Source organism: Podarcis tiliguerta, assembly GCF_965153285.1.
Source record: "Podarcis tiliguerta genome assembly, chromosome: 6".
NCBI classification, from domain to species: Eukaryota; Metazoa; Chordata; class Lepidosauria; order Squamata; family Lacertidae; genus Podarcis; species Podarcis tiliguerta.
Genome location: NC_139539.1, coordinates 36,447,608 through 36,459,922, shown reverse-complemented (window position 1 = coordinate 36,459,922; position 12,315 = coordinate 36,447,608). Strand labels below are relative to the sequence as shown.

At 41.2% G+C, this 12,315-nt stretch overlaps 1 protein-coding gene across 4 annotated transcripts in view; it reads left to right on the top strand.

Moving 5' to 3' along the window:
- The window catches only part of RAP1A (RAP1A, member of RAS oncogene family), an 88,103-nt gene that overhangs the window by 47,086 nt on the left and 28,702 nt on the right, over window positions 1-12,315 (top strand). For all 4 annotated transcript variants that reach the window (XM_083444623.1, XM_083444625.1, XM_083444626.1 and 1 more), the window contains exon 2: window positions 5,014-5,084. The gene's annotated coding sequence lies outside the window, so the exon portion shown is untranslated. The remainder of the gene's footprint in view (window positions 1-5,013; window positions 5,085-12,315) is intronic.

Below are 12,315 nucleotides of genomic sequence, written 5' to 3'. Positions count from 1 at the left end.
TTATTTTTGTTATTCTGAACTTGGTAAAATTGCCAGAAAATGATAGTGAAAGGAAAATAACACCTGCAGATCTTTTAAGCAAATGGATTGAATAACTTCACACTGGCAGTGAAACGTTTAGAATCCCGCTTGAAGGGTTATCTGTGAATTGGTGCTTTGGAAGTCTTCACTAGCTCATGAGATGTGGTGGTAGAGTGAAATCCGGACATTTTTACCTTGATAGGAATGCCTGAAATATTTTACCAAATTAGCGTTGGTGTGAAAATATTAATTAATTAACTTAATGAAAAATACTGCTTAATGGCAAGATGGCGTCTGAGTGATGAATAAACATAAAAACCAATTATTATAATGCACAACAAAACAATTCCATCGAAACATTAAAATATAGACATCCATGATTAAAATATGCAGTAAAATGATCTCTTTAAACAGCTCAACAATTAAATAGTCTTGTTAATGGCTGGGGGGGACCCAGCCAGATGGGTTGGGTAGAAATAACAAATTATTATTATTATTATTATTATTATTATTATTATTAGTGCATTTTATGGCAAATGCCAAGCTACTTTGACACTTAAGGCAAAACTGGACATAATGGCAGCAGGCCAGTGTTTTCAAATGTGAACCGCATAGACAAATACGGAACTTCTGGTTTTACTCCCCAATCCTTCCTGCACGCCTGCTTACCTCCCCGCAATTCATCTTATCCCTCCCCAAATGTTTTCACCCAGCTAAGGTAGCTTCAGTACATGAGTTCAGCTAAGGAAACATTGCTTTTCGGTGTTTGGGGTGCTGGGGTGACATTGGTGAAGTTGGTTGCTAGCAAGGAGGATTCTACACTCATCAGCTAGTCTCACACCTTTTGCTGTTAAAATTGGACCGCCAGGCCCACTTTTTCTATATTGCTGGGATGGCTCCATGTTTTAGACACATTGAACTGGTGCCATAACTTCTAGTTTGGCCTTCAAAGCACTAGGCCTGCCATCTGATAAACCAGGTATGGAGAACTTGTGAATTTCCACGTGTTGTTGGACCACAGCTCTCATCATCCCTGACCATCCTGGCAGGAGGTAGCAGGAGTCCAGCAATAACTGGAGCCCCACAGCCCCCCCCCCATCCCTGCATTAGACAGTTTGGATTGTCCCTTGAGACTTCAGTGCACAGTAAGGCTGTGCTGTGTAAAAGAGTTTTAATTGTTAATTCGACAGGACTATGCTATGTTCTCTGAACTGCTGAGGAAAACACTGGTAGAAACTGAATTTTTTTTTCCTTTTTGTTATCTTTTTTGCAAGCTTATTTGCCCTATTGTTTTGCTGCCTAAAATCACTTTGCTAAACCCCCAAACACTTAATTTTAATATAAATGTACTTTTTATTGCATCCAGTACTGTAAGAGAGAGGGGACACTAGGCCTTGCAGCCTTCAAAAGTTTTGTAGAGCTGTTTATCCATCAGCTCCCACACTTTGTAAAGAGGTTCAAAATATTTCCTACCAAATTTTGAGAGCTACATAGAGCAGGTAAAATGTAAGCAAAATGTTTTCATATATTTTCATATATCGTCTCTTCTACCTGACTTACTATGGCTTCGAGGACCTGAATCACCCTTTTCAAATTTTGCAGGAATCTGAGCTGCCTTTCTCTCACACTTTATAAACAACCAAAATAGCAAACCCAAGGAAAGCCTTGAAATAAATATGTCAAGATTCCTGAAAGAAAAAGAGACTTTTCAATACCATTACAGTGGTACCTTGGTTTAAGAACAGCTTAGTTTATGAACAACTTGGATTAAGAACGCTGCAAACCGGGAAGTAGGTGTTTTGGTTTGTGAACTTTGCCTTGGAATAAGAACATTTTCCGCTTCCTGTTGAGTGTGTTCCATAGTCCCCTGCTGCTATGGGAAAGCACGCCTTGGTTTAAGAACGCTTTGGTTTAAGAATGGACTTTTGGAACGTATTAAGTTTGTAAACCAAGATACCACTGTAGTCTGTTTTTCTACTTCATTTTGTATATCACCTTTCCTCCAAAGAATTCATGGCATACAAATTCCCCCACTTTCTCCAGTATTTTCTCCTAACTACAGCCCTCTGAAATAGGTTGGGCTGAGGGATGGAGCCTGGCCCAAAGTCACCCATTCAGCTTTGTGGATAAATGAGGATTTGAATCTTGGTCTTCCAGGTCTTAGTCTGACACTTGAACCACACTGGCTGTCTAGTTGACATTATTAGACCTTCAAATGGGGGTTTCTCTACTAATGACCTTGGTGTGCATTATAGTTGTAATAGTACATAATAGTTTTAGCTTATGTTTAATGTAGTGGCAAACCTTGGTCTACCCAGGATTTTTACAGTCAAGGCACCGCTGTTCCCAAGCTGTTTCTTTCTGTGGAACGTGCATATTTTAGTCCACTGGCTTACAGCCTGAGTACATGGAATGATGCTTATGTGTAGCTCTTGGCCATGTCTTGTATACATGGAATTTAATTCTATTTCAAAAATAGAAAACATACCAAAGAAGGATCCTTTTTAAGTACACTGATTTGTTGGATGTGGTGAGATAGTGTGTCTTATTGCTAAGTACCGATTCCCCTTTCTTCTGCGTACATAGTAGTCTCTGCACAAGAGTAACTTGGTTTCTGATGGTGTGTGTGTGTGTGTGTGTGTGTGTGTGTGTGTGTAGGATGGACTCCCTTAGAGTCAAACAAGCTTGATGGAATTTGTTGCAAAATGCAGTACAAAGCATAGCTGCTGCTTCTCCTTCCCCCTTCCCCAAAGGAGCTCTTCTAGACTGTATCCTTAGGTAACCGAGGAGCCCATTGGCACTGTGAAATGCAATTATTCTGTGCCTTACATTTTTGCTAGTGACAAACATTTGCTGCTTATCTGAGCAGAATGAATGGCACCAGGCTGACCTGCACACTGGAATTGCTAGCAAGGTGAAGTCAGCAAATTTTGAGGCAAGGCTGTTATGCTTTACCAAAGGTGACAAAGCCCTTCCTTCTTCTCACAAGTAATCGCAGAGAGAGAGACATGGAAAACAGGACAGGGAGTGATAATCAAACCTGCCCCCATGCTTACTGTAATACTCCATATGACTGATTATCCAAACACCGTCTGTTTCATCTCTTGTCACCTTCTCTTGTTCTGTGGCCATGCCATATTTGTATGGCACCCCACACACTGTTAAGTGTTTCACAGCTAACACTGAGCAGATCCCTATAGAACAGGGACATGGTCTTTGTGCTTATATATTCAGGTAACCTTTAGGGCCTGGCCTGCTTTTGGAAGTGCCACATTCAACTACAGAAATTGCCCAGAGAAGGAATTGTTGTATTTTCAATAGAACACGTTCTGGTGAGTGGTCTGTAGTCCTTCCTGTTTTGCCCAAGACAAAGCCAGCTGGCCTGTGGCTGCCTGAGACAAAAGCCCACTTGGGATGATCTCTCTCTTCCCCAACCTTGTCCCTGAAAGACTCCCTTGGGCCTGAAGCCAGGCCCTTCACAGTTCCTCTAATGGGCTGTCATCTCTCAATGGAGACATTCTGTGCTGGCTTTCAGGCTGTGTGTAAAACCTACTAATTTTAGCTCATAAGCGCTTCAGTGATCTCGTGGACTAAGAAAGAATGCTAAAACACTAGTTACCTCTTTGTCTCTGCGCAGGAGAATACGATCCGTTGCTTTTAAAACGGGAGATTGTTTTAGAAGCAAGCAAATAATTAGCCAATTGTCTTGAGAGAAATCTTTCTCGCAAGACTTCACTTATAATGCACAGACTACAATAAAGATATATTTTGCAACTGAGATAACTGTTGAAGAAAGCTGGAAGCAAAGGCTAGACCAAGAAAAAAGAACGTCGCAATAAATGACACAGCTGTGTCCCTTTTGCTCCAAAAAGACTTTTAAACATTAGTGAAGCTATTTAAGTATTATTGAACCTGTGGGACGGTACTGCATGAACCACACTGCTGTAATTCCAAGCATCACAAGGGAATATGTATAAAAGGTACTGCTTGGTACCTTATGTCCCCTCAACAGAAATAACTACGTTTGTGTAAGCAGGGTATTCCATGTAAAGGCATGTGACTGCAAGCTTGTACTGTAGCTTTGCTTTAATGAGAAGTTGCATTGAGCTGTTGTAGAGCCTCAGGAAGTTTTGTTTTTTTATGAGTCCTCTATTGGCTTTTTCTTTAGGTTGTGTGTGTTAATAGCTAGTTTTTCTAGGGGAGGGGGGGAGCAAACTAGTGATTGAGTGTCATAATATTTTCTATAGCTCTTGTGGGTCTTGTAAAAGTACAAATGCTTCAAAAATGCTTAGGGAATTCATAGAAAATTCATCAAATTGCTCATGCAAAAGTTCTCTTTTCTAGTACTAGCCATTCAGTTTAGCACGGCAGTTTTTAGACAATGCTGGGTTGTTCAGCAGTTAGCATAATATAATGTAAGAATGTACAGTGGGAGGCTCCTATGGTTAGCCATTAAATTGTTTAAGCTAACTATGCCATTATTTTGCTTCATGAACTTAGGAAGTGTGGTGTGTTTGTGAGGAGAAAACTAGACTTGGGCGTTGGGTACCACAATTTTATAGGCTGGAGAATGTTGAGCCGGCAAATATTCTGATGATCGTAGTTCATGTTCAGGGCACACAGAGGCATTTTGTCACAAAATTATATAGTGGTATTGCCCTTTTGAATCTTGTCGATTCAGTTTGTATTACTTCAGACTTTTGTAAACTTTTGTTTGCTGGGTTTTATAAGGTCACACAAATGCGAGATTCCAAAATTTACATTCACTTGAAATGTTCCAGATAGCCTGACTTGTTAATAGATGAATTCATCTCTCTGAAATCATGTGCACTGGGAAGCATTACTTCATTGAATGGGGAGAAGAGAGAAGTGTCTTTAAAGTCTGTTGAGTAAGGCTTGGCAGACAAACCCTGTAAAATAAGAATTGGTCTTGCTTATTCTGTTTTTAAATTGGTTAAAAGTAATTAATTGCAGTTTTCTTTTCTTTTTTAGTCCCTTGGAGGGAGATTGGGAAGACCTCTAGCAGGTGCTGTCAATACTGATGAGAGATCTTATATGCCAAGGTATGGAGTGTTTTGTTTTGTTTTTAAATAATAATAATAATAATAATAATAATAATAATAATAATAATAATATCTACATCTGCTCTGACTGGAGGTGTCTTGAATTGAACCTGTGACTTCTGCATGCAGGGCATGGTCTCTGTCTTTGAACTGTGAAACCTCTCAAATTATGACATTGCATGCGTTGAGGAAGCAAGAGAGAGCCCCATGCATTTCAAAATTCCTATTCTCTCCCCCGCCTCAGTGTGTTTTTAAACAATGTGCTTTCTGCCATTATCAAAAGTTAACACAAACTATCCTTCCACAAAAGCATTACTACAACATCCTGTTCTTTGCTTTGGTTGTTGCTATGGCTCAAGATTTTCAATATTTTGACATCCTCCTGTTCAAATGTGGGTGGGCGGAATGGATATTTCCTGATGTTTGAACACATCAACTTGCATCCTCTGCATATTTGGATGCACTTTTGCATCTAACACAGCTTATTCCTAAGTTAACAGTGAGTGAAAGGTCAAGAATATGGGCGCAGGCAAATCAAATTGCCTTTACGCAGTTCGTACTACATTATGCATGTACCCAAGTATGAGGATGGCAGGGGAAATAATTTCAGGGTGTCCCTTGGGGTGTCCAGTGGCACGGAGGTGGGATTTTCTTTTGACAGTCTGCCAGGCCACTCCACTGGGTCCAGACTGGCATTCCCCAACCCTCTGGGCCAATCCCACGGATTCCTCCAGTTCCCTGCCCTTGTCCCATTCCCCTCTGACCAGTCCCACCAAGATGTATCCAAGATGTGTGTGTGTGTGTGTTTTATTAGAACCCCAAGATTTACTAGCCAGGTACAAAAGACACACGTTAAAAAAATAACGAGCAGGGAAATTCTGAGTGCTTTCTGAGCCTAGGAATTTCATTTTTTGTACCAGAACTGAACTGAGTTCACTATCCTTTCAAAAAAAATAGCCCACTTCTGGTTTGCTTCTAAAAATTAAATAAAATAAAATTTCAACCTCCTAATTTAAGTGGAAAAAGTTTACTTTGTGATAGTTATCGTTAAGCAGCTGGAAGTTCAAAACCCTGGCAGGATCTACTGCGGACCACCTAAAGCTCTACCAATGCATCCCTGTCTTACTCCTTTAGCCTTTCTTGGATGCACCATTTATTATATCACTTTAAAGACTTCTCTGCAAACACTGCAGAAAATCACTGCCCCATTTTGTGCCTGTTGAACTGAGAGTTGAAAGTGGACTGTAGAAGGCACTTCTACGTGGGTCAGGCAGAATTTGAACCCAGGTCTCCCAGATCAGTTAAACAATATTTTTTTCTGGACCATCGTGGCTCTTGCTAACTAGTCCATTACAGAAGTTTGAGTGCTAGCTCTTTCAGCACATCCACCCATCTTTTTCTGCATATATTTATTTAATATAAAACAAGTATCACTGACCTATATCCCAAGGCTGGCAATTGACTGAGTGCTCTGAGGATGTTTGGAGTTATTCAACTACTACATAATTATAATGTACAGGGTCCATAATACAATGCATTTTGGTTTGGCCAGGTTTTTCCAGCTTAAATATTTGTGGTGGGTCTTTGCATTTACAGAAAGTGTTCTGAATTCACCTATCAGGATTAAATTCATCTGTTCATCTGTCAGTAAGCAACATGTAGTTCCTCAATAGAGTGTGTCACATTTAATCTAAGCAATAAATAAACTTGCATCCTCACCTCTAACTCATGATAGTTTTATGAGCTGTGCAATCCATCTAAAATGAGGTTGTTTAAAACTGGCATAGAGTCTGGCCCAGGTATCTGCTGACTAACCAATAAGAGGCATGATGTAACCAGCAAGAGATAAAAGTCTTATATCAAATGAGAGACCTAGCTCCTGTATTTTCTACAATACGAATGAGCAAATGTTACTGCCTGACCTGTGACTACTCCTAGGTTGATATGGTTATCCCTGGCTCCTGGTTTGTTACGGAAATCATATAACATTTCAAATGATAGTCTGGGAAGAACACCATGGCTAGGTTTGGATGAACATATATTGGCTTCTTAAGCTGGTGTCTGTGTGCATGCACCCTTCCCTTCCCATTGTGCTGCAGGTAATTCCAGACATTTTCAGTTAACCATAGTTTCGCACCACAATCACAAAACTAGGGTTACAAGGTTTGGAACAAGCTAGGATCTTAATCAACTTCAAACTGTTTAATGTCCTATCTATTTCTGAACCTGTTAACCATAGTTCCCTGGTGCAGACATAATGGGAAGCTGTGGTTAATTAATTGCTATGCTTAACTGAAGACTTCCCAGCTTATTGCAGCCCACAAATAAGGGAAGGGGTGGCATAGGGTGAGAGGCTTACACACATCTTAGCTTATTAAGCTGACACATGAGAATCTGGATGCAGTCTGCAAGGATCCATTTAGATAACATGCCAGGCTCGCTGGTTCATTTTATACTATAGTTTGTCAGTTTTAAGCATCACACCATCAAACTGGCTACGTATTCTTAACCATTAAGCCTATGGGGGTAGTCTTGAGCCTATGGCAGTAGTCTTTAGGGCAGGGGTCAGCAAGCTACAGCCCGCGGGCCAGATCCAGCCCAATGCTTCCCTTCTGGTGTTACCGATTTCGGTACTTTCCAAAATTACAACTTCCCCTCTTCTCAGTACAAAACAGCAGTCTTGTAAAATGAAGGAAGTGAATTTTACTACTTAGGGAAGTTTTCAAGTAGAAGACAAGATGCAAATAATGATGACTGAAGTGCTTTGCCACCTTTAGTGTGCAAATACGGTTGCTTATTTGTGTACATCCAGGGCAGCTGTACAGGAAAAGATACTGACTACTAACTGTGAGAGTTTTCATTGCTGTAAAGTTATAGGCATCTCTTGCCTCTAAACCAGTGGTCACCAGGGATGTCGCAGCAAGAGACACCAGTGATTCTCCACTCTTCACCAGTCTGACTCATCTCTGCCTCTTGTCTCCCTCTTTCCTCGGTTCAACTTTTGCCTCTGATTTCTGTCTGCCACAAACTCTCCCAGCTAACTAAGCCCTGTTACCCCTTCAGCTTCTTCTTCTTCTTCTTGGTCTGTTCCCTCTTCTCCCTGCGACTATTAATAGTTGTCCCACCACCACTCCCTGGCCTCTGAGCCTTCTTCCGTTGGTGGTTCCCCAGGGGATTCCTACTACCATTCCTCTGCATCCAACCAGTCTATGACAATAGGATTGCAGTCTCAGTTTTACTGCCCGTCAGGTGATACCAGCATAAAACCTAGAAATTTTTACTATATAAAGTGGGAGGCATTTTTGAGATGCTCAGCATGTTGTCTAGAATTGTGTTCTGCCCCATAAGTGAGAGAGCCTAGTTGTTCTGCCTTAAGCTTTTATTGATCATTGCAGATTGGTCTATCATTTCCCATAACTTTTATCTTCCGCACTTAATGTCTTTACGCTGGACTCTGGTGTGTGTAGCAAATTGTAACACACTTCCCGCAGCCCCCCAGTCAAATCCTTGCTTGAGAAACTAGATAGGCACAAACTGTGTGCAGCTACACACAACTACTGGGCTACCACATCACACCTCCCTTTGTGGAAGTGGGTCAAGCAAACCAGAAAGCTGCAGTCAACCATAGCTTCCTGGAAACTTTGGTTAGCAGCTTCCAAACTGGCTAGGGTTTGAAAGACAGCTTTCAATCCTGGGTTAAAGTTGGCTTGCCAAATGTTCCATGCCAATGCTTGGAAGCCATTAGCAATAGTTTCCAGTTTGCACATGACAGGAAGCTATGCTAACTCTGGCTTTCTGATTTGTTTCACTGCTTGTGCATGCGGAAGAATGCAAGCAGCAGCAATGGGGCTGTATACAGGTGCATGCAGTCCATGAATATCCAAGTTTATTAAATCAGGATCTGACTGTGCAAACATGGCCAGGGTATTGAATGCATTGTCACCCTAAAGTACAAACAAGGAACCTGTGACCCTCTTGATATTGTTGGACTCCTACTCTTGCCAGCATGGACAATGATCAGTGATGATGGCGGCTGGAGTTCAACAACAAATGGAGGGTTACAGGTTCCCAACCCTTGCTGTAGAGTCTTGGTTCATTTACAACGGAAGAGGAATCTGTTAACATGTTGCAAACAAATTGATCAGTATTTTTGTTAGTCTTTAAGAGACCACAAGACTTCTCCTACAAACTATCTTGACTACCTCTCAGAACCTTTTCGTGCCATGGTTTGCCATAGTTTTCTACTCTGAAAACACTTGTAACTTTCGAGTTCTTTAGGACTTCACAACTGAAAAAGCACTTTGCTGTTTTGGTGTCCTTCCTTAGCAATTTTTTTCCTCCCTCTGAATTGCCAAGCCCTTTGACCCTTTGTCCACATAACTCTAATATTTCCTGTTTAGATAGTGTTATGTAGTCATACAGATTTATGGGAACTACTCTGAGCCCTCTGAGATATAATGAGGTGCAGATCCTGTATTACAGCTTTTACCAAAAGTGTACATTCAAGTATTCTGCTGCTATTGGGCAAGGAGGGACATTGGATAAAGAGAAAGCTATGCTTTGCTACCCTCCCTGAAAGGTCCCACAGGCAAGGGCCTGAAAGGTTTCTCTGACATACATGATGGAAATTGTTTGATGAATAGGCCTTAAATATTGGAGCTTTGTCCCATATACAAACCCTATGCTAATGTGGTCCAGCTAGACCTGGGAAGCATTTGCAATTGGGTGGCTGGAGACTCTCCTGAGAGTAAACAAGAGAAGCGGCAGGCAGCCTTGAGGGACTCAGAAAAACCTTCTAAAACCAGTGGGACGATGCTGTGGAGTGCCTTGGCCTGGCCTCTGGCAGTACTGCCTGAATACTATGGATATGCTTGAGCATTCTGCACCTGCTCTTGTAATGATGTTTGTCATTCCTGCCAAAAGCTTTATGGCAATTACCTAATTAAACTCCCCAACATCCCTGTGAGGAAATGAGGCCAGGTGCTGGCATTTTACACATGGGGAGAATTAAGCTGAGAGCTGTGAGTGCGCAAGAAGTGCTCAGCTCCCAAGTTGCTGGTTGGTTTAGTATGGTGTCCGTGTTGTCTGCGGGAAGCTGCTTACGTAATACTGTGTGAAGGTCATATCTTCATAGCATGTTTCTTTCCTATTTCTCCTGAAATGAAAAGCTTGTACAACCAACAGTGCCTGTTCAGTTTTTTTCAAAAAACTTTACTTGAGCTCCTATGCTGCATCATAATTGGCTTTTGAAATGCTCCCTGCTTTCAAGATCAGTTTTTTTGGGGTGGTGCAACATGTTAGAGTGCTGGAGGCGGGGGACTTCTAACTGAGAAACACTCAAGGCAAAAACCTCTGGGTACACAGAACTAGTTTCAGACTTGTTTGGGCCCTGTCCTCCGCCTTGCCCTCTAGTTAGCCTTTGGCAATCTAATGTTTGGGAGCTCTTCTCATTCCTATTTAGTAAATTGCTGTTGGCTCCTCTGATTTCTGCAGATGTGTTGTGTCACATAGATTTTTACAGCAAAGCTTGCATCAAAACCCTTTATTAGTGAGCAAATGTGGCAGTTTGCTGAAAAGGAAAGAAAAATGGCTAGGCTAGTATAGCAGTAAAAGTCACCCATAAATAGTAGCATAATTCTTTTCAATAAATATCTGCTTGGGTATTTGTCTCATTTAAAAAAACAAAAAACCAAGGATCAGACTGAATTAATAGATGCGTGACACAATTTCACCTTAGTATATTGCTGGTCTGGAGTGGGCCCTCCCCAATTTCCCGTCCCCCAATACTATATCTTGTACACCAGAGTGTCAAACTAGACAGACAGCTATTCAGAAGATTCCTTTGCAACCCATTCTTTCAAGAAAAACCAATGTGGTCATTGTTCAGAACTTCAGCACTCTTTCCATAGCTGCCAGCCAGCAGAGTAATTGGCAGAACAGTTGACTCAAATGCCTGCACAAGAAGAGAATTGTTATCCTCCTCCTGACCTACTAACTAAATGACACACATACTAGAACACCAGTGAAACACTTGAGTGATTTCATTTGTGGCCATTATTAGTCTGCACACATCTATAGGAACAACCACAGCAAACTGTTACCAGGAATAGATTGGATTTGACCTCCTAGAATTTGGTAGCTGGGTTGCCTAGCCCAGGCATCAAGCTTTTTGTCTGAAGAAACCCCACTCCTGCAACAGCAGCACATGGGTGTAGATTAAGAAAACCAGGAGGAGAAAGCCACCCATTGTCACAAATGTTTCTAGAGACCTTAGAGCAGCTGCTCTCATTTGAGGCCAGATTCACCTACATCATGCATGCTTATTATGGGCTGCTTTGAAGACCACCTGGTGCATGCGAGATACTATGCCTCCATAATACTTGGTCCTATCTATACCTATGCTGCTAGTTGGATTTTGGTTTTACATTCCTGTTAGATCTTAGTAAAAATGGTTTTATTGCTTAACTGCAATGTATATGTATTAATACAAGATGTTTTGATTGGCCTCATAATTGTATAACTATTTTGCTCAAAATTTGAAGACGTACCTTTTGATTAGTAAATTACCTTAAAACGTTGCTGTTTTTCTCATGCTTTGGGCATGATTTTCCATGGAAAAGCAGCGTTCAAAAAACCTAATGATTTGTCTTAACTTTCTCTAAAGTGGGATATCAAATCCAAATTCTTCTTCTTCTTCTTCTTCTTCTTCTTCTTCTTCTTCTTCTTCTTCTCTGCAAGACTCATTTTCCTGCACCCAAGAAAGGCACTAATTATAGTAAAGGGTGTGAAACATACATCTAACATGATAGTGAATGTTGTTTTGAAAGGTTGTGTGTTTTTGACAAAAGAATACCTGTCTATTCTACCACAATTAATGGTGCAGTCATAGAGGGCGAATTTGCACATTTGATAGCTAGAGCTGAGTGCCTCTGAGCTTGTGAGGAGCATATTCACTTTGCAAAGGGGATGTGACTTTGTTTCTCTGGTGACTTGAAGTTGGTGTCCTCTGTCTGCTCTTCATCCTGTTTCCTTGCCTATGGAGATTATGGTCCCACAAGATACCTTGGGAGAAAATGTAGGGTAAGATGGCAGGTAAATTGGTAGAGTGGATGTGGAACCATAATTAAGGAATTGCTGGTTTGTCTATATGACACCTGGATTAGAGGTAGACTTGCCAGATTTATTTAGCAAAAATGAATTCTGAACCCTCCCGTTCCGAAATTCTTACCAG